Raw genomic sequence first — 26,755 nt, 5'->3', positions numbered from 1 at the left:
CCACCACTGCACAACCAATGTAGGAGGCTGGACTGGCTTGTAGTGAGTACCAAGGGGTACTTACACCTTGCACCAGGCCCAGGTATCCCTTATTAGTGTATAGGGTGTCTAGCAGCTTAGGCTGATAGATAATGGTAGCTTAGCAGAGCAGCTTAGGCTGAACTAGGAGACGAGTGAAGCTCCTACAGTACCACTAGTGTCATATGCACAATATCATAAGAAAACACAATACACAGATATACTAAAAATAAAGGTACTTTATTTTTATGACAATATGCCAAACGTATCTCAGTGAGTACCCTCAGTATGAGGATAGCAAATAAACACAAGATATATGTACACAATACCAAAAATATGCAGTATAGTATTAGAAAACAGTGCAAACAATGTATAGTTACAATAGGATGCAATGGGGACACATAGGGATAGGGGCAACACAAACCATATACTCCAAAAGTGGAATGCGAACCACGAATGGACCCCAAACCTATGTGACCTTGTAGAGGGTCGCTGGGACTGTAAGAAAACAGTGAGGGTTAGAAAAATAGCCCACCCCAAGACCCTGAAAAGTGAGTGCAAAGTGCACTAAAGTTCCCCCAAGAGCACAGAAGTCGTGATAGGGGAATTCTGCAGGAAAGACACAAATCAGCAATGCAACAACGATGGATTTCCAAACGAGGGTACCTGTGGAATAAAGGGACCAAGTCCAAAAGTCACAAGCAAGTCGGAGATGGGCAGATGCCCAGGAAATGCCAGCTGTGGGTGCAAAGAAGCTGCTACTGGACAGTAGAAGCTGAAGATTCTGCAGGAACGACAAGGGCTAGAGACTTCCCCTTTGGAGGATGGATGCCCCACGCCGTGAAGAGCTGTGCAGAAGTGTTTTCCTGAAGAAAGACCGCAAACAAGCCTTGCTAGCTGCAAGTCGTGCAGTTAAGGTTTTTGGATGTTGCTGTGGCCCAGGAGGGACCAGGATGTCGCCAATTGTGTCAGGGGACAGAGGGGGCGCCCAGCAGGACGAGGAGCCCTCTCAGAAGCAGGCAGCACCTGCAGAAGTGCCAGAACAGGCACTACAAAGAGGAGTGAAACGGTGCTCACCCGAAGTTACACAAAGGAGTCCCACGTCGCCAGAGGACAACTCAGGAGGTCGTGCAATGCAGGTTAGAGTGCCATGGACCCAGGCTTGGCTGTGCACAAAGGATTTCCACCGGAAGTGCACAGAGGCCGGAGTAGCTGCAAAAGTTGCGGTTCCCAGCAATGCAGTCTGGCGTGGGGAGGCAAGGACTTACCTCCACCAAACTTGGACTGAAGAGTCACTGGACTGTGGGAGTCACTTGGACAGAGTTGCTGGATTCAAGGGACCTCGCTCATCATGCTGAGAGGAGACCCAGGGTACCGGTGATGCAGTTCTTTGGTGCCTGCGGTTGCAGGGGGAAGATTCCGTCGACCCATGGGAGATTTCTTCGGAGCTTCTAGTGCAGAGAGGAGGCAGACTACCCCCACAGCATGCACCACCAGGAAAACAGTAGAGAAGGCGGCAGGATCAGCGTTGCAGAGTTGCAGTAGTCGTCTTTGCTACTTTGTTGCAGTTTTGCAGGCTTCCAGCGCGGTCAGCAGTCGATTCCTTGGCAGAAGGTGAAGAGAGAGATGCAGAGGAACTCTGATGAGTTCTTGCATTCGTTATCTAAGGAATTCCCCAAAGCAGAGACCCTAAATAGCCAGAAAAGAGGGTTTGGCTACTTAGGAGAGAAGATAGGCTAGCAACACCTGAAGGAGCCTATCAGAAGGGGTCTCTGACGTCACATGCTGGCACTGGCCAATCAGAGCAGTTCAGTGTGCCAGCAGCACCTCTGTTTCCAAGATGGCAGAGGTCTGGAGCACACTGGAGGAGCTCTGGGCACCTCCCAGGGGAGGTGCAGGTCAGGGGAGTGGTCACTCCCCTTTCCTTTGTCCAGTTTCGCGCCAGAGCAGGGCTGAGGGGTCCCTGAACCGGTGTAGACTGGCTTATGCAGAAATGGGCACCATGTGTGCCCATGAAAGCATTTCCAGAGGCTGGGGGAGGCTACTCCTCCCCTGCCTTCACACCATTTTCCAAAGGGAGAGGGTGTAACACCCTCTCTCTGAGGAAGTCCTTTGTTCTGCCTTCCTGGGCCAAGCCTGTCTGAGGGGTTGGCAGCAGCTGCAGTGAAACCCCTGAAAAGGCAGTTTGGAAGTACCCGGGTCTGTGCTACAGACCCATGGGATCATGGGATTGTGCCAACAGGATGGCATAGAGGGGGCAATTCCATGATCATAGACATGTTACATGGCCATATTCAGAGTTACCATTGTGAAGCTACACATAGCTAGTGACCTATATGTAGTGCACGCGTGTAATGGTGTCCCCGCACTCACAAAGTCCGGGGAATTGGCCCTGAACAATGTGGGGGCACCTTGGCTAGTGCCAGGGTGCCCACACACTAAGTAACTTAGCACCCAACCTTTACCAGGTAAAGGTTAGACATAGAGGTGACTTATAAGTTACTTAAGTGCAGTGTAAAATGGCTGTGAAATAACGTGGACTTTATTTCACTCAGGCTGCAGTGGCAGGCCTGTGTAAGAATTGTCAGAGCTCCCTATGGGTGGCAAAAGAAATGCTGCAGCCCATAGGGATCTCCTGGAACCCCAATACCCTGGGTACCTCAGTACCATATACTAGGGAATTATAAGGGTGTTCCAGTATGCCAATGTAAATTGGTAAAATTGGTCACTAGCCTGTTAGTGACAATTTGAAAGAAATGAGAGAGCATAACCACTGAGGTTCTGATTAGCAGAGCCTCAGTGAGACAGTTAGTCATAACACAGGTAACACATACAGGGCACACTTATGAGCACTGGGGCCCTGGCTGGCAGGGTCCCAGTGATACATACAACTAAAACAAGATACATACAGTGAAATATGGGGGTAACATGCCAGGCAGGATGGTACTTTCCTACATATTCCTTAAAAAACATAGAAATTTGCTTACAAAACCAAAGGTTAGTGGGATGTTTTATTTAGGAAATAGAATTATAAAAGCCTTAGAAATTCACAAAAAAAACAAAGGCTACAGGGATGTTATAGTTCGGAATTAGACAAAAAAAACTACAGAAATTCACTGAAAAACCCAAAGGTCAGAGATACGTTATAATTAAGAAATAGAATTTAAAAACCTTATAAATTCCCTGACAAACACAAAGGTTACAGGGACGTTATCGTTAGGCTCTGAATTTACTTGTACAAAACCTTAGGAATTCAATAGTTAGAGTTAACCTGATCTAACTGTAACTTGTGCTCTGGTAATGCACTGCTTATGACCTCACATATTACATCAGTCATGATGTGGTCAGGGACACCACTGTTGAGATAACTAATGACATCTCAAACGACATCATCAGGTACCATACATACCTGTGTGCTCTAAACAACACATGCATTGAACTCCATATAGTGCACCCACAGACATACATACATACATGCCTGAGTGTTGTATACCAACACACAACCAGGCCTCCATGTACTGCTCCACATGCACACATACACGCCAGCATGCTGTATGATAGTGCATGCAGACCTCCGTGTATTGTACTCATAGGCACACATACATCCCAGCACAATGCATGCAAACATGCATGTGCTGCCAGCCCTACATCCATCCTATGTAGGCCAAAGGTGAACTAAGCCCTCAGCAGCAGAACTTAACTTGAGTGGGCCAGTAGGACCCATTCTTAAGACGCAGGTAAAAAGGACTGGCCATAGATTTCATTACTTATTACAAAACACTGTGCTGCCACAACCATGCTCATGCTACTTAGAACTTGGTAAGGGCAGTTGCCCTTCACCACCTTGAGGGTAAGGCGTTGTGAGCTTCTCCCAGTCTACCCAGGCCGCAAACAGTGAGACGGCCCTAGGTCATGGTGCACATTCATGAACCGTGTTCGCCCATGACCAGAAATTGTTACCAATGATCCGGATTTTACCGCAGCTGAGACAGGGCCGGGGTCATGCCTATTACCGTCCAAGGAACTTTTCCATCTCAACCATAGGTTAGGCCTTACCAAGCTTCATTTAAGGACATAGATACAGATTTCTATAGATCCATGCTAAAAAAATGGAGAACAATCATAATGGGCCAAATAGTGGTCTTAGTCCCAAGCAAGGGTCTCCACCCTTATAGTAACAAGAGCTACTAATGTTCAGTGCAAATCATCCTGAGCAACTAATAATATTAGTGCCGTTCACATAAGAAAAGATTATATTAGTGGCCACCCTATGCAAGATTACCAGCCATGATCAGTTCTCTGTAGGATTACCAGCAGTAATATAACAAGGCCTTTTCAATTTTGCATGCCTTTACAAGAGTAATACATCACAGCAATGGCTGCAATCATCCAAGCACCAAGGTAATAGTATGAATCATAAATCTTGTAATCATTCAAATATGTGTTTAAATATAGGCCCTCATTTTGACATTGGCGGGCAGCTTCAGCCGCCCGCCAAGATCTGACCGCTGGGCGGCCGCCAATACGGCCGCACTCCTGCCGTGGTCATTTTGAGATCCCCGCTGGCCCAGCGGGAATTTCGGCCGCAACACAGGAGCCGGCTCCAAATGGAGCTGGCGGTGTTGCGGCCGTGCAACGGGTGCAGTTGCACCCGTCGCACTTGCACGGGGCCCTGTCAGGGGGCCCCTGCACTGCGCTGCCCAGGGGATTACGAGTACCCCTCCCGCCAGCCTTTTCTTGGCGGTTTGAACTGCCAGGAAAAGGCTGGCGGGAGGGGGACTCGTAATCCCCTGGGCAGCGCTGCCCTGGCGGATTATCACCGCCGGGGCAATTGTGGCGGGAAACCGCCGGCCCCGGCGGTGCGACCACAGCACTTCCTCTGCGGTCGTAATGACCTTGGAAGCACCGCCAGCCTGTTGGCGGTGCTTCTGTCAAAACAGCCCTGGCGGTCTTGGACCGCCAGGGTTGTAATGACCCCCATAGTATGGAAGAGATGGGTTTTGAAAATACACACATTTTCATTTTGAATACTTTTCAATGTTGATATGCATATATTAATTCAACCAAGCAAAATCGTTTAGGTTAGGAGGCTGGACTGCATAGAAGAGCTACTCACAGGATCTACTCGTTGGAGAAGCATGGTCTATAGTATCTTTCAAAAGTGGAAAAGTCCATTGCACATGGCAATAAATAGATTATAGTTTTCTCTGTGCCATGACTGGAGGTGGCTACTAAAGCTAGTGTACCTAATGAAAGACCCACAAGGGTGCTGGGGACAATGGGCTGCGAGTCACCTATGTTATGGCATTCAATGTGAGTATGATCATACACTAAGAACACAGGAAATGCTTCAATGAGCAATTCCACATACCCTGTGAGTGAAACCATTACATGACTATCAGACAATCTTTTGCACAGACGAATCGGCACAACCTTCAGTAGGTACAAAACAACAAAACCCCCTGCCTGTGCAGCAAGAGAAGGGGTATATAAAGATTCCTAAATTGAAATACATATGAAGCAATTAGATACTTTAACTGCCCTAAAAGCAGAATGCAATGCACTCACTCCTCTAAGGATTGCAAAAGACAAATATTTCAGTCCCAACATAGATTATTTCGGGCTGTTCGTTTTGTGTACAGGGTACAATGTAGATTTGAAACATTGGGAATCCAATGGCTTTAAAGTCTGAGGTGGAAATACAATAAAAGCGAACCAGCTCTGGGCATGGATAGATGATGTCAAAAGACATCTGCCACTGGTGGACGTACTGGCAGACTAGAGTGAAGAAATTCACCCAAAGGACAATTCTGCCGTTCATCAACCTGTGAAATGCTTAAAATCTCACACCTTAATTTGTTACAGAATTAGCACCTTAACCGAGAAGGGGAAGGTTTGTCAACACCTTGCAACACTGCAAAATGAAGCAAAGCAGCACAAGTGTTAACATATTTACTTTCTATTCAAACCTTTTTTGTGCTTTTTTGTGCTGGAAAGTAGCTCTTAAAGTAACAATACCGCTTTGTCCTGCTTTGTGCTACTTTGCATTAAGGGGGCATCCCGTGGGTGGTAAATGGGTGTTCCCATGCTACAAGCCATTTTATTTTAGCAGGCATTTTTTTCGTTTCTCCGAACTTTTTATATTTTGTGTGTGTGGTGCACTGTACAGCACACATCCAAAATGTGAAAAATATAAATGCACGTCTATGCATAGTATTTTTAATTGGAAGGGTACCCTTCCAGTTTAAAACCCACGCTAGACATGACAAACACTCCTTTGTACTGTGGTGGGCTAGGCAGTCTGTCTGTGCACCTACGCTGGGAAAGAGAACATATACCCCAAAGGATTGAGTGGAGAGCAACATGCTGCAGTCCAATCAAGATTTGCTGTCTTTGGCTGGTACCCACAGTTGTGGCTGAAACAGTGAGAGAGAGAAAAATAGCAATTCAGTCCCACCTACAGACATGTCAGTCATAACAACGGAAGTAACAAAGCGGTGATCTTCACAGTATTGGCCAACGAGAAAGAAGAAGATACAGATATCCGTCAACTTTTTGAAACTGTACCATGAGGCCCACCCTCTTCCTCTACGACCCACCAGTGTTACTAGTCCTCCGGAGAAGAACATCACAGACAGTGTCACAGTCGGAGCATCCTACAAAGTGAAGAGCAAACATATCAGAGCACCACTCAACAAGAAGTAAGAACTGTGATGCTTGAAAAAGAACAGGATCCTGATCAGAATGCTTTGGTGATACAATCTGCACAACTACTGACCTCTGTCTCTGAGTAACCTTAAAACTTTAATAAGAGCACCAGAAGGGATGAGTGCTGCAATATGTTTGGAGTGTATCTAACCTTTGCCCCAATGTGTATAATAATTGCTGACCTGTTAATAATAATTACAATCATTCTAATGCATATTTGTGAGGAGATGTGGCCTAACATCTAGAGCTGTCTAAAATCAAATATGTAATGTCTAGTTCTCATGTAAAGTGCTCTGATATCCTTGGGCTAATTTTGTGCTAATAAGACTGCAAAAAATAAAATAAATAAATATGATTTACAGACGAATAGTGAATAATAAGCAATCATATATTGTGGAGTACTAACTGCTGCATATCCATACAGATTTTTTGGAAGTGGAGCAGGGCTCTATATATCACCAGTACATGAGAGATCCTCTCATTTTCTCACCACATAACTCAAAAGGGAAGGAGTGGGAGACAGAGCCCACTTACCTTTTGTCTGAAAATGTAGCAATTTTCCGTTCAGTGTTCAGGAAATTTAGTAGGAGTGATACTAATAATTGTGGGTTAGCATAAGGACATTCCAAATTAATTTCTTTTAATGCCTGGGAGTCTCCATCTTGGTATGAAATATCGGCTGAGCAGATAGAAGTTGGGATCCTTCTATATGTAACTGTAGAGATTATTACAGACTGATGGCAATGACAAAACCCTCAGATATATGGAAGAAGTACAAAAGCTTGTAGAGAATCCACTGGAAAATTTTCTCCACCATGCTTTTCCTGTGGTGGAGAAACTTCCACCAATAGACTCTCATATGAATTTAGCACTTTCTTCACCAATGGGGTAATGAGACATTACCAAAGACTCAGCAGCTGACTCCTCTCCTGATGCACCTCAGCACCGTGAAGTGCCAGGCTCATGCCTGCCCACAGGCCAGACTCAAGCATCGAGCACAGAGCCCAGAGCATTGGAGCAGGGATTCAAACAATGGACATCAGACACCGTACACCTCCTACTGTTTTTTGTGGTCTCTGCTCCCCTGGGACTGGCACCGCCACTGTGCCAACCCCCCACTCAGGGAGCTGGGGGAGGCTTGCCATGCAGCAGGTTGGCTTCGTGTTTGTGCACGGTCAGGCATGGGCTGCAGTTTCACAGAGGGGCCTCAGTAGAAGTGAGTGGCGAGCAAGGAGGCCTTTAGAAAGATCGTCAAGGAGTATTAAAACTGCTTATACTACGCATAAATAAGACTTCTGGAAGGTGCATTCCAGTGTCTGTGTCTGTGTCTGTGCCTTTGGATGGTGGAGGCGGCAGGGAGTGGAGGTAAGTGTAAAAGTGAAAGTCAAAGTGTGGGTGCTCAGGTGTGGCCCTTAATATTTGGAAGTCCGTCATCAGCTAGGTGAACTGCATGTGCCATGTTTTAGAGGATTCTTGAGGGACATACAGCTGGGTATATCACTCACATGCCTATCCTAAGAGGGCTATGTTGTGAAAGGACACAGAGCTGAGAGTCAGAAGGACAAAATGAAAACTTGAGGGTCGAAACAGGTTGAGGCCCCAACCATGTTGCCTTTGAAACCCTTGGAGCCAGAAGAGCAACAGGAATCTCCCAAAATGAATTGCAACAAGCAAGGAAGGACAGTGAAAGTGACCACGTCTAGCAAAAGACCGGGGAAAGTTAAGAAAGCCCAATGTTCAATCTTATCCATTTTTGGGTATCAAGCACATATAAACTTCTCAGTAACTACATCCTCCTAGGAGACCTCAACTTTCACCTGGAGAACCACACCGACAACAACACCACCGCCGTTCTAGACAACCTCGCCAACCTGGGACTGAAACAACTGGTCAACACCCCCACCCACTACGCCGGACACACGCTCGACCCCATCTTCTCCTCAAGCAAACACATCACCTTCAGCCACACCACCGAACTCACATGGTCGGACCACAGCTGCGTCCACTTCAGCTTCAAGAAAACCACTGTGCATCACCACACCCGGCAACCACCAAAAAGATACTGGAACCGAATCACCACAGAACAACTCGCAGCAACGCTCTCCCTGAACCAACCCACCAGCACCAGCAACCCCAACGAGGCCGCCAACAACCTCACCAACTGGATCTCCGACTGCGCCAACCTCCTGGCCCCTCTGAAGACCCAAACCAACACCAACAACCACAAGAAAAACTCCTGGTTCACCACCGAACTCAAAAACTCCAAGAAAGAATGCCGCCTCCGCGAGAAGACATGGCGCCTCAACCCAACAGAGGAAAACCTGACAGCTCTCAAGGACACCACCCGCCAACACCACCAACGCCTCCGCACCGCACGAAAAACAGCCTACCAGAACAGACTTGACAACAACACCCACAACAGCAAGGAACTATTTGGCATCGTCAAAGAGCTCTCCAACCCGGACGCAGAAACCAACCCCATCCCTCCCTCACAGGACCTCTGCGACTCCCTCGCGACCTTCTTCCACCATAAGATTGCCGACATCTACAACAGCTTCACGACCACCAACATGAACCCGCCCCCGGAAGCCGCAAACGACATCTCCACCATCCTCGCCTGGAACCCTACCACCACCGAGGAAACCACCCGCGTCATGAACTCGATCCACTCGGGATCACCCTCCGACCCCTGTCCTCACCACATTTACAACAAGGCCGACAACATCATCGCACCCCACCTCCGAGACGTCATCAACGCCTCCCTCACCACTGCTACCTTCCCTGAAAGCTGGAAACACGCAGAACTCAACGCCCTCTTAAAGAAACCTACAGCAGACCCCACCGAACTCAAAAACTTCCGGCCTATCTCCCTCCTACCGTTCCCCGCCAAAGTGATTGAGAAAATCGTCAACGCTCAACTCACCGCCGCCCTGGAAACCTCCGACTCCCTCGACTCCACTCAGTTCGGATTCAGGGCCAACCACAGCACCGAAACCGCCCTCATCGCAGCCACGGACGACATCCGAGCCCTGACCGACAAGGGTGAAACCGTGGCCCTCATTCTCCTGGATCTCTCTGCAGCCTTCGACACGGTCTGCCACCGCACCCTGATAGACCGCCTTTGCAGCGCCGGCATCAGAGGCAAGGCCCTGGAATGGGTCATCTCCTTCCTCTCCGGAAGGACCCAGAGAGTCCGCCTCCCCCCCTTCAGATCCGCAGCCACGGAGATCATCTGCGGCGTACCCCAAGGATCCTCCCTCAGCCCCACCCTATTCAACGTCTACATGACCCCCCTGGCAAACATCGCACGCAAACACGGACTCGACATCATATCCTACGCCGACGACACCCAGCTCATCTTATCCCTCACCAACAACCCCACATCAGCAAGGACCAGACTGCACGACGGCATGAAGGAAGTAGCGACCTGGATGACAGACAGCCGACTGAAACTGAACACAGATAAAACGGAGGTCCTCATCCTCGGCCCTACCCCCTCCGCATGGGACGACTCCTGGTGGCCCCCCGCCCTAGGCAGCACTCCCCAACCGACCAACCACGCACGCAACCTCGGCTTCATCCTGGACTCCTCCCTCTCGATGACCAGACAGGTCAACTCGGTGACCTCAGCGTGCTTCAACACCCTCCGCATGCTCCGCAAGATCTTCCGCTGGATCCCCATCGACACCAGGAAGACCGTCACCCACGCCCTCGTCACCAGCCGCCTGGACTACGGGAACACTCTGTACGCCGGCATCACCACCAAGCTGCAGAGGAAACTTCAACGGATCCAGAACGCCGCAGCACGACTCATCCTGGACATACCTCGCCACCACCACATCTCCGGACACCTGAGAAAACTCCACTGGCTCCCGGTCAACAAGAGGATCACCTTCAGACTCCTCACCCACGCACACAAAGCCCTCTACAACCTCGGACCCAAACTCATCAACTCCCGCGTCTCCTTCTACACCCCTCCGCGCACTCTGCGCTCCACCGGTCAGGCCTTGGCAGCCGTTCCCCGCATCCGCAAAACCACCGCCGGAGGAAAATCCTTCTCTTTTCTGGCAGCGAAGACCTGGAACTCCCTGCCCAATCACCTTCGCGCCATACCCGAACACCTCCCCTTCAGAAGGCAGCTCAAGACCTGGCTCTTCGAGCACTGACCCCCTCCCCCCCAGCGCCTTGAGACCCTTATGGGTGAGTAGTGCGCTTTATAAATGTGATTGATTGATTGATTGAAACACAGAAAGAAAACAACTGAGAGCAGCTGAAAGACTTTGGAGATCTGACCCATCCACAGCACACCTCAAATAACTCAGAAGAGAACGCAGAAACTACAAAAAACACATAACAAATGAAAAAAATACATTCTTCCGCAATGCACTAGATAGAGCCAAAAACCGCCCAAAGGAGCTTTTCAACATCATCAAACAACAAACTTCCAAACCACCCCAAAACCTCCCGCTAACAACCAAAGAACATTGTGACAACTTTGCTAACTTCACTAAGATTGAGCTCTCTCTAGAAACGGACATTCTGCCAGCTACGGAGATTATATAACCCAGCAAAGACAACAATAAACACCCCTCACACTCCATGAACTCCCCGGTTCCTATTCCTCCAAAAATAAATGATGGGTATCATCCTACCCAAAAACACACAACAACTCCCCAAAGCTGGAAGACCTTCAACCAACTCCTGGAGACAGATATCTTCAAACTACTGGCAACTTCAAAACCATCCTCTCACCTGGCAGACCCTATCCTGGCTTCCCTGGCAAAAAAAACTCAACTAGACTCTTACCCCCATCTGGACCAAGATCATCAACAGCTGCCTGCAAACCGGCGTGATACCAGACTACCTCAAGCTGGGTCAAGTCACACCAATGCTAAAGAAACCATGAGCAGACCCGAATGACCTCAACAACTACAGACCAGTCTCCAATCTACCCTTCCTTGCCTAAACTCTAGAGAGATGTGTTCTCTCTCAGCTAACCCAACACATAGACAACAACAACCTTCTTAACCCTATCCAATCTGGGTTTAGAAAAAGATGCAGCACAGAAACAGCTATTCTAAACAGAGTAGACGACCTTCGCAATTCCCTTGACTCAGACCAATGCTTCCTGCTGATTCACCCAGACTTATCGGCGGCCTTTGACATGGTTGACCACAAGCTGCTACTGGACTTCCTCCAAAAAAGAATTGGCGTTGAAGTAGCGGTTCTACGCTGGTTCTCATCTTTTCTACGGAACCGCTCTCAACAAGTAAAAATAAATAACAGGACCTCTGCCACAACTACAATCACAAGAGGGGTTCCCCAAGGATCTGTCCTGTCACCCACACTCTTCAACATCTACATGGACACCCTTACCGCTGTTCTCAACCTATCTAATATCCCCTTCCACCTATACGCTGACAACACCCAACTTTACATGGAAATATCCTCAATAGAGAACGTACACCGACTAAATGCCACCATAAAGAAACACAACTTTGGCTATCCCACAACCACCTGAAACTCAAACATGATAAGACTGAAACACTTCTCATATCAAAAACGAATCAGCTCCCCCAGATGCAAGAATGGCTAACATCCATAGACGCTCTCAAATGCAATCTTACCCCCAACAAACTCGGTCAAGTGGCTATGAGTCACTCTGGACACCAACTTGACAATGCAGGACCACATAAAGAATAACGCGAAAAATGCTTTCCACAGCCTGAAACTACTGAACAAAATGAAACCGTTCATACCTCCAGATGACTTAAAACATGCCACACAAGCACTGGTGCTTTCCAGACTAGACTACGGGATATCCATCCTCACCGGCATGGCTAAAACCCAGGTTGCTCCCATGAGATCCACTCTCCATGCAGCGGCCAGAATAGTGACAAGAATTAAAAATTATGACCACATCTCCCCTGCCCTGAAAATACTAAAATGCCTCCCAATCGAAGCCGGCTGCAATTTCAGAACGGCTTGTCTAACTCACAAAGCCCTACACACTGGGAAACCAGAATACCTCACCACCAAACTCATTAAAGCAGGACAGACAAGAACACTAAGGGGGTTATTCTAACTTTGGAGGAGGTGTTAATCCGTCCCAAAAGTGACGGAAAAGTGACGGATTTACCACCAGCCGTATTACGAGTCCATTATATCCTATGGAACTCGTAATACGGCTGGTGGTATATCCGTCACTTTACTGTCACTTTTGGGACGGATTAACACTCCTCCAAAGTTAGAATAACCCCCTAAGAAGCTCAAATACCTTTCACCTCATCCCACCCAAAACTCATAAGGAAAAAACCTGGGCATGCTCATTTACAAGCAACGCCCCCAAAATCTGGAACGCCATACCAGCTCACATAAGATCAAACCCCTCCCTCCAGATCTTCAAGAAGCAACTAGGGGAATTCCTCCTCAACCAACCAACATCTCAGCAAAAAGCCACCGTTCACTCTAATTCCCATCCCCCCCACCACTGCCTACACTCCATCTTCTGTGCCTATGTGAAACCATACCTGTATAATTTGAGTATGTTTTTGATTACTTGTACTGTTGTACAGTGCTCTGATACCCTTGGGTCTTGCCAGCGCTATAGAAAACTCTCTAACTAAACTAAAACTAAACTACTCCCACCTACAGAAACTAACACAGTACAAACTAAAAATGTAATTATGGTCACTGTGCAAATGAATGCCTCTTCCCCATTTCATCAATCACAATAAAGGCTTTTGGTAAACTCAGATGATGAGCCTGCGTAGGGAAGAGATGATGTTATACAAACAAGAAATTCCACTCCAGTTATTGACAGCAACTTGAAGGATATCATGGGTAACTCATTGGATGACGTAAATTTAACTAGCATACTGAATAGCTCATCCCTACTGAGGGTCACGTCTCAACTAATCAGTTGTATCAACAAATAGTGAAGGATCCACTGACAGTAGCTCAACCAGGTGTTTGAAACCCTAAACAAGCATCTAAATATCCAAATTTAAGTATTGCCTCCCCCACCTTATCCTGTGCTATCAGCTATGAGTGTCATTAGTAATGCATTAACGAAAGTGGCTGGTACTATGATATTAAAGGAGATTGTTACAATCTTGCAAACGCAAAAGAAACATACAGAGTCTGCCTAATTCAGAGGATCCTCTCAGAAGAAATGTCTAAAATACAACAGCTTCTACAAATTGACAACATTATAGATTTACTACAACTCTTACCATGCAAATGTAAAAGAATCACAGAGGATAGAAACTCAATATCAGAGGAAAGCATGGGTCATGAGTGGGGCAGATGTTAGAATTACTCTCAATAGCAAACAATTTGTATTGGTTAGTGTCCAGGTAATCTGGACACTGTAAGAGAGGAAAAGGGATCAGTCAACAACAAGGCCAGTCAGTTAAGACAGATCTGCCTTCTTGTCATCAACCTACCATTTAGACACCCACTTCTAATTTGGGGGCCAACTTGGAGTTCAGGCAGTACTGAATTTCCTGATGATTGATTGGTCTCTACATCAGAACCATTTCAGCCGTACATAAGCAAACGGTGTCTGAAGAAACTTCAATCGTTAAATAAAAACTTGGCAAAAAAACTTGGCAAATCAAAATAAGTGAGAATCCCAACAGCAAGGGGCCATGAATCAAAACAATTATGTGCATTAATGAGAAGCCGCCAACCAGGACCATCATTACAGTATCAGCTGTAGAAAATGGGACCTCAACAACGAAGGACGGTACTGCAAAACTTAATAATGAAACAAATCCGGCTACTTGAAAGAGCTTGGCTCCACGGTTTTTAACTTTATACTCCAGTTTGCCAGAATATCAGCTTTTTCAAGTATTTTTGCATAATGATGTGGGTTAGACCAGGTAGTGCATGTGTACATTCTAGTTGAGTCTTACAGTTGATCAAGAATTGAACAGACAGAATGTCTTTGATCTAAAATGATTCAGCTCTAGAAAGTGATATAAGACCCTTAAATTGGTAAGCCGGTTCAGAATATCAAATGGATCTTCTGATTCATAAGTAGGGGCGAAGTCGATTTGTGTGTGGTTCGTTGTCTCCTGGACATTCAATGTCCAAGTGCCCCGTGTCCCTTGATTTGCATTAGTCGGATTGTATATTGCGCTACTCTTTAACTCCCAACTGGGAGGTGCAGGTACTCCTTTCTGCAGTAGACCTACTGCAACACCTGAAAGGAAGGCTTGTTCTTGCAGATCGAAGACCCCCCGTAAGGTGTCATTCCCTTTAGGGTTTGACGAGGTACATACAGTTGCGGCTCCTCCGCCATGGTGGAGGAGCGTCGCCCCCTCCCCCCGCTAGCAGCAAGCGCTGCAAATCCTTTAACAATGAAAGGATAATAACCTAAGTTTATTATCCTTTCATTGTTAAAGGGGTGGGGCATTGGGGGTGACGGGGATGAGGGGAGTGCACTGTGCACATCCCTCAGTGCGCATGTATGTTTGGCCGGCCGTCTCGGGCCGGCCAGACACACATGCGCACAGGGCTCTCTCGGTCTTTCCGGGCTGGAGAGAGCAGGCACAGGCTCTGAGCAGCATCAGGATTTGCCACAGGGCAGGCTGGAAGCCTGTGCGTGTGAGGAGATGGAGGAGCTGCGGTGCAGCGGTGTGTGGCCTGGAGGTACATTTATTTATTTTCTTTTTTTTAACACCCCATACCCTCCCACGCGCCGCTCCGCCCTCCTGTAACCATGCGAGCCGTGACTGGGTACCTAATGGGGGGTTTATTTCCTTTGGTTTATGCATGAAATTCAGTATTTCTGAAATCTCTTCCTTGAGTTCCTTTAGTTTGTGTCTACTTTGGACCTTGCCTCATTTATGAGTGGAAGACTTTCCTAATAAGCAGTATCAATATTGTTACTGTAGCTTTAACTATTAGGAGGTGTTACTTGCTGGTTTCCCTTAGAAGTCTGATCATTTGAAATGAATGAGAAGGAAGGAGACAGAGACAAGCATGGTACTGCTAATATTTTGACTCACATGGTAGCATTTAAAGGCCCAGCAAATGCTACTTTGATGAACACTAATAACTTGGCAATAACTATAGCTTCAATAATCTGAGCAGACCCACTTAGATTTCGTCACAACCAACTAGTATTTTACAGCCGTATAACCTGCAAAGGCATAATTCTTTGTATAGTCAAGGATGATGCAGGACTGGGTAAAAATGTGCCACTTATTTGTTCATGGAATATTGCAGGTTGGAATAGACAAACAAAAAATCATCATTAGACCCTATATAGGTTCTGGCATTCATATGATATTATTTGCTTGCAGGAAACTTGGAAGATGGCGGAGCTGACTTTCCAAAGCTATAAATCATTGGATAGATTAGCAGCCAAAGGCACACACCTTTATGTTAGCAATATTATTGCAAGGCAGCTCAGGAATACTAAATTACAAATTTTCTCATGAATCCAAAAACATACTGGCAGTATCGGTAATGAATCCAAAAACATACTGGCAGTATCGGTAAAATATGATACAAACATTCAATTCCACTTATTTGATGTTTATATCACTCCCTCAGACACCCGGGACAGGTAGAGAGTAGCATCATTGTTGAAGAAAATTTAAATTTTGATATGTTTAGTCCCAAGTGCTAAGGTTGTTTTGACAGGTGATTTTAACAGCAATCTGTACCAGGGAACTGAAACAGTTCATTGGGAGGGGGGACTCGTTTCATCAACAACTGTCATTTCCCTTCCCGGTAGTTAAAACCAGGAAATTCACGAGTGTGGGGAGAATGGTTAGCTCCACGCATGTAAATTTAAAAACTTAAAATTTTAACCTGCCAAAGCAGCCTTTAAAATAACAAGCAAAACATCTGTTATTGATTACACATTTATTCATGCAGTTGACTTAAACAGCCTCCTGGATTTCAAGATAACATCTAGATCAGAGTATGATCACAATCCCCAGCATGTGAGTCACAGTTTTCAGAATATCGAATGGATACTTGTCTGGGCAAGGAGGATTGTATGGTAATCCGAGGAGAAAGGATAGTCTGGAATGGTGATTTTGAAATAGTTTTAAATAGTTAGCACAAAACATCTACTGTCAACCTTTATTTCTTAATTTCTCCACCGTGGTAAAATCATATTCAGACGAATCCAGGCTGGATATACATTTGTTTGTAGATCTTTTGGCCCACATTTTGGTTCCTTAGTTGTCAGAAAAATAATAAGGGGAAGGTATTGACTATAAGAATCCTGAAGGCTAATTTAAGAAGGGAAATGAGGAATATTGTAATTAGAGAACGAGACACTAAATGGGCGGAGTTGCATCATGCAATAGTTAAAAGAAATAGCTGGGAATTCTCGTCTATTGCTGGAAAGGTGCCAAAACCATTAAGAGTGGATGTGACTATCACATGCCATGTAACAAATGTGAACATATAACCTCCTTATATGAACCAGTGGACAAGGATGGATCTCATTTGAAGGGTTTCCTGAATAGATCTTATTTTAGGATTAATCATACAAGATAAAGAAACGAATCTGTTTCCGTAATAATACACAGTATGCAGGCCAGAATGGCATCCCTATCGCTGTAATAAAACTTAGAAGATTCAGGACTTATTTTCACATCAATGTTTAACAGGGTTATAGTCTCAGATGGTATTACCCTCATGGAAAGGGTTGATTCTGCATCTCATCTATAAGAAAGGCCCAAAGGATTCCTCTAATAGCTACCCCCTCATAGCTCTACTGAATGCAGATGGAAAACAATTAGCAAAAGCATTTGTTAACCCACCTGCAAATGTGGCTGGAACAACCCAAACAGATTATCCTTCCACTAGACAGGATTTCAGTCTACATGTAGTACTTTGTATAATACTGTAGCTTTAACTCTGATGGGATGGAAGTTCTGCATGCATAAATATAATTTGTTTGCATGTATCATTGTTTAGTCTGCAGCCTTTGATAAAATGGATCAAAATGGGATGTGGGGGGAGATGTGCGAGTGGGGTACCTCCCCTGGTCTTCTGTAGCTTATTATTTAATTAAATAGCAACACCTGGATAAGTGTTAGGTGCCAGATAGTAATGGTTTACCACTGAAAATCTTGTACAATGAGCTTATACATACATTGGCACAGTCGTTGGATGATGCTCCAAAGTTAGCAGGAGTTAAAATTATAGTTTTAGCCTATGTAGATGATTTAGTCATCCTGTCAACAACCCAGCTAGGATGACAACAACAGCTTAGATTGCAATATTTTAATGCAGCAAGCAATTACTGTATTAATTATAATAAAACTAATGTAACGTCCTTCGGACAACATCAATCAAAGTACACCTGGGCAATAGAAGGCAACAAGGTAGAAGAGGTTTTAGAACATACACCTAGGAGTTAGAACTGATAAAAATTTGAAATGGAAAAATCATATAGAGAAGTTAAGTAGGCCTGGGCGGATTGCGCGGAGTCGTGTTAAGTGGAACTCCTCGAAGTATAAAAAAAAACTACACTATGCACCATGGAGTTCCTCGGGTGGGCAAAGTTGTTTGTCGATCCTGTTCGCTCCTGTTTGCTCCCATTCGCGTTGCATTTGACTTCAAACGCAACGCGAAGTACATACTTGCATTCAAAATTGCACGCAAAAACCACCATGCAGTTTGCATGGACATGGCCATCTTGCTTTTCACTCTGGACCTGTTTTTTCCATCCATGCTCCTAATTAATCTACCCCTCAACTTTATTTATTTTATGTGTCTCTTTTTTTGCCTCTTTGTTTTTATATATTTTTAAAAAAATTGTCATGCTTTTTCGTGACTTTTTGGATTTTTGTTTATTTTTCCATTTTATTCCTTCCGTCTCCCAATAAGTTCTTTCCATCTTCACCCAGCACCGTGGCAGAGCAGGGCGGCACCTGCGATCAGTGTAGCAGCAGCACTAGACCCCCCAGGACAGCCAGCAGCCACCTACCTTGTGGGCAGCGGAGGAGGTGGCAGTATTGGTCTTTTATGTGCAGTGCTGACTCCCCTCTCTGCTGGCAGGCCTGTTAGTGGTTACCCTGTGTGGGAGTGTCGGCTGCGTTGGGCTAGGGTGTGCTGATGTGTCAGGACCACCACTCAGGTCCATCATACTACCCAGCATCTGAAGCATCACTGGATGGATATAATCGACCATGAGAAGGGCCTGTTTGACCTGCTAGCTGTCGAGATTTCAGGGCTTGGTGAGTATTATATTATTGTGCTTGTGTTCTACAATGCTAACTTTTTTCCAATAGCATGCGGCTTGCACTCAGAGGTAAGTTATGTTTAGTTTATGTTAGGAATATTATTTATTATGTGATCCAGTTAGAGCTAGGCAGGTGATCGGTGCTACATTATCATACTCATAGGCACTTGCTTTAGCAGATTATTTACGAAGCGAATGCAACGCACACTCCTCTGTTCTGTCTCCAAAGTCAATAAGTGGTATCAGAGAGTTAGCATTTTCTGTGACTTTATGTTGCTCGTACAGTCCTAAACAATTACACAGTAATGCGAGTATGTATCTATGCATTGCAAAAAAGGGAAACTCAGTTGGTCTATCAAGAGGGTTAAGAAATGAGAATAGAATCATAGATCATTCATTGCAATGCATGAGTTCCAAATGAAGTTTTTGGTAAGGAAATGTGGAATAGGGATTTTAGATGTATAGCCAACTCAACAATAGTCGATCATGCTAGTACAGTAGGCAATCTGATTTAAGTACAATGTTATTGTACTTCTTTATTTCTTACATCAACACCCAAGGGCAAGAAGAGGGGCACTACACAGGTGGGTCCAATAAGATCTGGGGAGGCGCCTACCACCAGCGCCGATGCTGATGGATCTGCTCACCCGAGTAACTCCTAGCATTTAATATTATTATTATTTCCCTAACTTTAGCCTCTTTCCCCTTACATACTAGTTTTAATTTTGCCATGTTTACTTTTTATACTATCTCCCTTTTTTCCAGCTCCCCTAATCAAGTTTTGTTTAATTCCTGCTATCCCTGCATCATCTTTTTTTCTATCTTTCAATTACCATTTTATATTCCACCCCTTCATTGCACTTCAGTGATTCAGAGTCATCATCATCATAGGCTACAACTATGCCCCTTTATTACACAGAGCTTTTGGTTGGCTTGACTACTTGGCTTTTCTAACATTTCAACAAAGTGCCCAGAGTGATATTTTTGATAAAAGAAACTGCAGTGCTAACTGAATTGTAACAATGTATTGTGATAAAAAGAAATTTTGATTAAAAAAATTAAGAAGGGGAGGTGTTCCTAGAATCTAACAACTGCATACTGTTTTTTTTCTAGCCACACCACCCAGTGCAACCAGTGTAGCCAGCTCAAGTTCCACTGCTGCAGGAGCAGATGGAGCAGGGGGAGATGCAGCAGCATGGACGGGCAATAGTCAGTCACATTGCTTGCTTGTTGACAATTACAATTACTCATTAGCTACATATGTGTTGTCGTGATCAGATTTGTGAACCCTTCCCCCCGTATTACAGCTACAGCTGTGGTTAGGTTACCTATGGCCCCTTCTCTCTGCAACTCAGCAAAAGCGCACATAATGGACACTAAAAATTATTTGTTTTCTAATCCGTTGACTCACTGTATTTGTTAAATGAGGCAGATGTGTATCTCATCATTATTCACCAACCCTCTACATGCCCATGGCCCAAGGCCAAAGAAGTGCAGCGCAGCACTCCCATACAGATTTATTTTTTGAATGTTTCGATTTTTCCCTTTAGACTTTCGCTATACAGTGACTGAATACACCAAAGATGAGGCAAATGATGAAACGATGATCAGTGATGCTCTTCTATTCTTCTATAGCTAAAGCTCTAACTACCTGCCTAATCCCTCTGCCTTACTCTGCAGTAGGGTAAGTCAACTTTCCTTCCATTTCTGCCCAGCAAATGAATTTGTTGGAAAGAATTTGTGATGGTGGTTGAGGCCAGTCACTAAGGTGGGACGAGTAAGTGGCCGATTTGATTTCAAGTTTGACGTAAAGGATACTCTGTGATGAACGTACCAAATACAATCTATATAGGCCATTGCTTTCCCTTAGTGCAGTGATTTGTTTTCCCCACCGTCTATTTAAGACAGATAGGATACATATACCCGTGTTTTATACATGACATGTGTGAGGTTTCTTGTTTATTCATTTGCTTTTTTGTAATCAGGTTAGAAACTAAGTGAAAGGTATTTGGTTAACAGCAGGGCCATTGGAATTAAAGATTGATAATTGTCAGCTATAGCTGCCCTAGCTGCAGACAGAAGCAAAGTACTCGAAGCGCTGGTTAGCATGCTTCCAATAATATGGCACAAAAACTTGTACTCCATAGTGCATAATACCTTGCTCAGCATAAATGAGAGGTCATTCATTTTTATTTTTCCACTAACTGTATCTGTTTAGTTACTAGAAACGCCTTAAATAAAAAAATAAAAATGAAATCACTGTTTTTTTTTAATCTCGTGTTATTCTACCTTAATTATTTTTTACCAGACAGTGAGTGTTTTTTATGTGAGGCATGTGTAGGTAAACAAATAAATTTGTCCCTGTGACTCTCATAATCATAATCACATCAAATTCCAATGTCCCTAGGGGGCCAGCAATGTAGTGCTACTGTGCCACCCACTACCTACTTCTGAAAAAGTGTTTTTTCAGAGCATTGTTTGCAATTTGCCTTTTTTATTCTTCTTTTTCTCGATATAGCTACTTTGCTCTGTGACCACCACCAACCACACAGGAGATAGTGGCCTGTCTGTGGCAGGAGGGGCTGGGGAACATCCAGGCAGAATACTGGTGTCTGGTGGTCCTGGAGAAGGAAGAGTCTAAAACAGCTGCCTCGGACCCAGGACCCAGCAGAGCAGCACGGCAGCCCCAGCCTCTTGGCCAGTACATCACCAGCGCCACCGCCAGCAGTCTGGGTACCTGGCTGCACCTGCTGCTGCACCCTCCTGCTCCAACAGAGCTTTGCTGAACTGCATCCTGCAGCAGATAGACCGCATGGAGAGATTATTTGTTTGGAGAGGGGTTGGTACTGTTATGGGTAGAGAGGGGGTATTTTCTATTTGTAAATAATTAAAGGATTTTTTAAAATTTAATTTGTGCCTCAAATCTTTATTTTGGTGTTTTAGTTTGCACTGCTGTCTTTTATTGTCGCTTCTTTTTAATCTGCTACAGAAAGTGTATGTCATTACATATACCCTTGCTCTATTGCCCTCTCCGACTATCTATTGACCAGTAGGGGATGATTGCCATTGCCTATTTTGCCTACAAAACCTAGTACACACAAACAACATCTTCTTCAGTAGGAGTAAATTACTAACTAAACAAGCTCACTTGAATCCATAATTCTGTTCTTACCTGTATAGGTGAAGTGAGGGAGCCTTCTTACTCCAGGGTTTTTCCTAACGTGGCATCTTAAGCGGATGGTAGGTAGTAGTAGCAGGCTAGCGCACTAACAGGGAAGACAGAAGGTGCCACTCCCACCTATGCGAACTCCAAATGCAGGATTAATCAAAGGGTTATCCATCAATGTCAACTAGATTGAAAGAAAACAGAGAGTTATATATTATTATATCATACCTTTAGGAAGGCTGAGACCAGACTACCACAATGACGCCATTAGACACACAGTAAAGAAGACCTGATATGGTAATAAAATCTAACAATATCAATTTCTTTCTAAACTTATGAAATTAAATCGTAGAGTCAGGAGAAGTGGGCTCAAGAATGGTTGGAGCAGGTTAAGCGAACACACACACATATATGGCATGATTGATGATGTTAATGAGTCAGGTGTGGAATATTGCTCAGGTAATAGAAGGTTAGAAGGTCATGCAGTGAGTTGGTGTCACTTTCATCACATCTGCCGCGGCAAGTGTGTGATTCATTTATGGTATAAAATGAAGTCATACCTCAATAAATCACACAGCCCAGGGGGAAGAGGGTTAGGGGCTTGATGTATGGACGGGAAAAGGGACTTGGAGAAAGGGGTGACAAAGACGAACAGTACACAAAAGAAGACACAACAGTATTCATTAGGGCACTGAGCAGCACACCATCATCAATCTGTTGTGGAAGGAAACAAAGGGAGAGGTATGACACAGTTCAGTTAAATGCATTGCAAACAGTTCTGCTGTCCCAAAAAGACCCCAGATAGTATATCCTAAATGTTATGTCTTCTAGTTTTGAAATACACACATTATGAAAGATTGAATTTAACCCACCCAGTTCTAAAAATTATGATTGATATAAGGAAAATTATACTGTATTGCTAAATTGGGTGATGCATCTCCATTCTTCTTGGGATATCTGTCACTCTTGGGTACCTGTCTGAACCTGTCTGGTAGGTAATCTGGCGTCTTGAGCTTTCCCCAAGTTTTGCTCATGCAGGAGAGGACTAGAAGAAGGCCTTGAGTATTGAAACAAATGGTAGCTGTTTAATAGAGTAAAGAGGAAGGACAAAAGGCGGCGATGTGGAGGCAGGAGTGTACCAAGAAGACTCAGAGGCAGAGCAAGAACATAAGAAAAGAGTTTCACGTTTGAGCCAGCAAAGCAGAAAACACATACTTAACAACCCCAAATCGACACACCTATCTCCAGATCACAGAGCTGAGTACTAGGCCTCAGAGTCTTCACCAACATCATGGTTTCTCTTTGAAGTCAATAACTTTCTCATTCTAACTGTTGAGATAGCCCCCCCTGAGTCCTTCCATCCTCCTCCTTCAGATTCTGAGTAGCTCCGCTCCAGTCCCAAACCTAGCAAGGTAGAACTGTGAAGTGCACTGTTGTTGAAGAACAAATAGAGAAACAGAACTGGACCTATTTTGTGTAGATTTGTGTTTGGTAACTAAAGTGGCTAATCTGTTCTGAGGAACTAAAAAAACTGAAGTGGACCATGCAGGTATATTTCACTAAGTTTGAAAGGTCAATCACTTTCAAGAAAAAATTATCACCCATCAGCTCCCAAACATTGAAAAGCACTGGAAACAAGTTTACAAATTTGTTGAACTCCCTCCCTCACTGTTAGCCACCACATTCATCAGTCATCACTCACAAATTCACAATCACTCAATATATCAAACTCATTGGTGCATTAGTTACTTAGTAGTTACCTCTTCTAATGCAAGCACGGTGGTTGAACAAAATATCTCCTCTCTGATGGTAACAACACACTGAAATTTGGCCTTGGCACTGGCAGTCTTTTAATCAATGATCTTCTAGGTCAGCCCTGCTAGTTGATGTAAAAAAATATAATAGGCAACGGCATGTGATGGTGTCAGGCATCGTCTCCAATGTCCTGAGAGGTACGTTGGGGCTCCTTCATGGCTGCCAGGTCTAACTCCAATCCGGGCTTATATGTGACTGTGAAATGCTGGTTTACTTTGATCATGATTAATCTCTCCATGTTTTGTAACAACTGCACCAGCTGCACTGAGCACACATTCAGCAGACACTCTGGCTACAGGACAAGCCAGAAACTTTATTGCCAGACTGCTGAGCTCTGACCATTGGCGCATCTTCCCATACCAATACATCAATGGGATTTGATCCGCACACACCTCTTTCAGATACCTTGGGAACATCATCTAAATGGTCACTGGTGCTGCCACTTGCTCGATTTCTTTTGCATTCGCCTCTGCACTGAACGTAAGACCCTCTGCTTGAAACCAAGCCAATGCAGAGGTTGGGTCCAATTCTTCTGTTGCTGATGTCACCAGTTTCCTTGTTGGTGGGAGTCGGCGGATGTGAGACAAGACTGTCCTCTCTGGAAGTTGAAAGCGGCACCCCAGAAATGCAGAGTGGCACTCTAAGTTCCAGCTGTTCTTCTTCCAGTTCCCCAGCTTGCTCAACAATCCACCTCTTTTATTGTTAAACATCCTCTTTTGAAGCATTGATCAAGTAAGGTGGCATAGATGCACTCTTTGTAGGAGATGTAATTTTGCATCCTTGCATTACAAGTTAAGCAATAGCTTAGGCTATCAACCAAGGCATGCACTTCTGGGTTTTTGTTTGCACCCCCAAATGTGAACCTTTAGACACCTTATTTGGCAGCTCCTGTAGCTTGACTAATTGTATTGTCCTCCTTGCTAACTTCCCTCATGAAAACCTCAAAAGGGAGCAGCATCTGTGTGAGGCGTTTGACTAGGCCCCATTTGTCCGCATCCATGCTCGTAGCTTTCCCAATGTCATCCCTTCCTCTTTGAATGACATGGTCATTGATCTATTTGCACTGCTCAGACATTGCAACACATATTAGGCTGAGTTCCAACATGGTGGCACCTCCTGTATCAGGGCTTTACCTACTACTCTGTTACCACACTGAATAATCCGCAACCGTTTCTGGACTTTAAAAGAATGGCTGAAATGAGTGCAGATGCATCTGCAGATAGTCAGTATGTTGCTTTCTATTTCTTCTTTTCTAAGAACGTCTTGCACAACCAGATTGATGCAGTGGACCAAACACAGGACCCTGAAATAGCCACCATCTGCCATGGCCATGACTATGTAACTGCCATTGTCCGTTGCAACAAATCCAGTTCAAAGACCTCTGGGTCACAGCCATTCATACACCTTGCTATTGAATTAATTCAAAATGTTTGCAGATGTATGTGTGTAATTTCTCAATGGTGAACATGGCTACTGTTGCATGCCGCAGAAGGCTCTTACAAATGTCTTCAGGGCCAATATCGGTAGCTAGCATATGCTTTACCCCACAAAAGCGATCCAGTGTGCAGTGATGCCAATGTAATCAGTCACCTGACAACTGGTCCACATGTCAGTCGACAGGTGGATAGTGTGGACAACACTTTGCTGCCAAGTTTGTCCAATCAATTGCAGCACATTGTGATACAGTGCTGGAACATCAACTCTGGCAAAATAGGTCCAACTTCTAACCTTCCATTTTAGACAGATGACTGCCACAAACTCTAAGGATCCCTCTTCTCCCACAAAAGAAAAAGGGAGTAGGTCCAGCACTAACATTTTTGTCAGCTTCCCATTGTACAAACATGCCATTGGGTGGTTGCGGCTGTAGGCCCTCCCTACCTAAACATTGCTGTAATTGTAGCCTGGATTTTCTTCCTTTGTGGGGCCACTGACGCAGGAGACGTTTGAGATGTAGGTGGTGGTAAACTCAATGTGCGCCGTGGTACAGTCACCATATGACGTGGTATCTTCATCTGACTCTTCCTGTGCCATTGTGAGGTTGATGAAGTGGGTGAGGCTGGTGCACTGCTGGGGACAGGACTGCTTTGAGTTAGGTTATCACTGTCTTTTTTCCTCACCTTCCACTGTGATTTGACCAGTTGTAGCTGATGCTTCCTAGCTTTCTTCACCTTCACCACTGCGACCATGTTCAGCCATTTTTTAAGGTGTTCCTCCCACCGGATTGCGTGAATTTTTTTCATATGGGTCGCCTGGCCTCCAGTGCGATAACATAATCCAGGCTTACCTTGATGAACACTTACATGGCAAATGGAGCATACGGCAATATTTTCCTGCTGTTTGCTAATCGTAAAAAAGTCCCAAACTGGCGAAGAGTACTTTCTTATTGGGCTAATGCCTGAAGAAGAACTGGAGGCAGGTGGATGTGTCCATTGCCTCTCTGCAGTGCATACTTTTACTGAGCTACGGGTTGCTAAAGGTCTCTGCTTGGGCTTTACAAAAATGGGAGTTGGCGGTGCTGCCTGTGTGACATCCTTCAGAGCAGGTTGCATAGTAATGTTGGACTCCTCTGAGGCAGCTTCTACAATGACTGGCTAGTCATCATCATCCTCCTCATCATCATCCCGTTCCATTATCCTAAGGCTTTCTGGAACTTTTGTTTTCCTTTGCCTCTTCTGACATCGCCCAGACTCTGCCAGGGTCCACTCCAGGTACTTATCATCATCATCAGAAATGTTGCTTGGAGAAGATGTTCTGCTCCAAATTCGGGAAGATCTACTATTGCTGGCTGCTGTCCACTTTGTTCTGTTTCCTTAAACAATTGGGTACTA

At 45.0% G+C, this 26,755-nt stretch overlaps 1 long non-coding RNA gene across 3 annotated transcripts in view; it reads right to left on the bottom strand.

The window, feature by feature from the left end:
* The window catches only part of LOC138297250 (uncharacterized), a 253,742-nt gene that overhangs the window by 34,896 nt on the left and 192,091 nt on the right, over positions 1–26,755 (bottom strand). Inside the window, exon 2 of one of the 3 annotated variants that reach the window (XR_011203968.1) lies at positions 22,119–22,296. The exons of the other annotated variants lie outside the window; for them this stretch is intronic. This is a non-coding gene — a long non-coding RNA (uncharacterized lncRNA). The remainder of the gene's footprint in view (positions 1–22,118; positions 22,297–26,755) is intronic. 3 annotated transcript variants of the gene reach the window in all.

The sequence above is a fragment of the Pleurodeles waltl genome, chromosome 5 (assembly GCF_031143425.1).
Source record: "Pleurodeles waltl isolate 20211129_DDA chromosome 5, aPleWal1.hap1.20221129, whole genome shotgun sequence".
Taxonomy (NCBI): domain Eukaryota; kingdom Metazoa; phylum Chordata; class Amphibia; order Caudata; family Salamandridae; genus Pleurodeles; species Pleurodeles waltl.
Note: the sequence above shows the minus strand (reverse complement) of the source record. Positions and strands in the feature narration are given on the sequence as shown.